The sequence below is a fragment of the Capsicum annuum genome, chromosome 12, assembly GCF_002878395.1.
Source record: "Capsicum annuum cultivar UCD-10X-F1 chromosome 12, UCD10Xv1.1, whole genome shotgun sequence".
In the NCBI taxonomy this organism is placed as follows: Eukaryota; Viridiplantae; Streptophyta; class Magnoliopsida; order Solanales; family Solanaceae; genus Capsicum; species Capsicum annuum.
In genome coordinates this window covers 167,050,420-167,052,484 of record NC_061122.1, presented here as the reverse complement: position 1 = coordinate 167,052,484, position 2,065 = coordinate 167,050,420, and positions in this window count along the sequence as shown.

Sequence of the window (2,065 nt, the reverse complement as noted above, 5' to 3'; positions counted from 1 at the left end):
GATTCATCCACATAAAGTCATGAATCCTGGCAGAAGCTGAATTACCTCTCTGCTATTGTAGAATCGGGGTCGGGTTGGCCTGAACATTTGTAGTAACAGCTTAGGCCAGTGCCTAAAAGGCTGCTCGAAATTTAGTATGAGACACGTTTTCATTCAATAGGTCAGCGGGTTGAGGTTGCTGACCATCATTATTTCTTCTCGCTCAACGTGGAGGCATATTTCTAAAAGAGGAGAGCACGAATCAATAGTAGAGAGAGACACTTTAAGCACGATAAACTTCTGAAAGAAAGAATCATTCTTTTTCCTAAAACACCTTGTAGCCTCTTGCTCATAGATGTGGCGCGCTACACATCGATGATCACGACTTTACTTAATGCGGCTTGTCAGACTCCCTAGGATACCTTAAAACCTTAGGCTCTGATACCAAGTTTGTAACGCCCCGAAAAATGGGTCCCGGAGCGTCACACGGTGCTTGAGGCTACGAGTAGCCCCAAGCTAACCCTTTGAGCCATTTTCATTGAGTTCAACACAAATCAACGGGGTTTTCATAAATAACCCTCAAATATCAACAGAGTAATAATTATCTAAGAATAAAATAATTTCAGAAAGATAACAAAATATGACTTATTAGTCAACTCCCATCATCTATACTAATCTGAAAAGCCTCTAAGAGAATCAATAAAACCAGCAAGCCATTGAGACATGCCCCAACTAACTTATACTCAGTTATCAAATGTAAATGATTTTGTGAAACCAACATCAGATATCACATCCTCAGAACATGAGGACTCACCACAACAGAAGATGTAGAACAGCGTGCCCGAAGAATCACTGTCAAACCTAGAACTGAGCACGTGAACCTACATTTCAAGAAAATGCAGCCCACAACCGAAGATCTGGGTCAGTACCATGGAAAGGAACCGAGTATATGGGGGTGTATGTAGTTTTATAAACATCATCATCATAAATATTTATAAAAAATATACAGGATGTATGAAAGACTCACATAGCCCAAAAAAAATCATCATAATCATGAGAGAATGAAATAAGTATAATAACACATGTGAGTCATCATATAATTTGTCAATCACTTTCAGTTCATCAAGAGTGTCAATTCTCATAATGTAAATATCATTTAAATCTTTCGAAAGAATAACTTTCACAATTCCACTTTCAAATCACTTCACCATTCACCATAGACACAAGGAAACACACACACATTGGGAGATCCTCTAACCGACATAAACCATGTGAGCCACATGGAGTCCAACGTCCAACCCACATTAGGGAGAGCCGTCCTATCCTTTCCATCAGAGGAGGACTTCCAATATCAATCCAAAAACACTAGTGATCACTATATAAATTAGCCTCAAGCTCACGTACTACGGGGGCAAGTAGTTCTAGGGAAGTAAGGTCACTTTATACCTCCCACTTGGTGCTAAACATTTCTCCCAGACTTAGCTCAGATCATTTCAAAGACAATCTACAACAAAACAATTTTAGTAATATATAAATATACATCGGGAGCCATCATGCTTCCTATCTATCAAAATCAACCACGTTATGAATTTCTTCCACACTTGAGTTCAAAATAACTCCATTAAGACCAAAAGGTCAAATCATTCAAAATATCTCAAATATTCAACATCAACGTGCTTATAACTCACACTTTCTAAAAAAAACACAATTTTCAATGGGGATTCACGACCCAAATATTAAAATCATGATAAATATTGTTCAAGATTCATGCTTTATATCTCCACACATGTAAATTCATCTTTCAAAATCATAAACATCAAGATTTTATAATAATCATCATAAGATTTGGGTTCATCCTTTAAATTCATAAAAATCAAATAAAAATCATGCCTTTGTAAAGAAAATTACTTTTGGGCACAAGAATGAAAGAGAGTTCTTGTTGAAAAACCCCACATACCTTGAATGATGAACTTTAGATCGATACACATTTTTGAGATGTTAATCGTGTCTTTGAATGATGGTTCTTGGAGTTCTTAAAGTAGGAACTTGGAATCTTAAATAAATTTGCAGAATTAATGGTGAACTT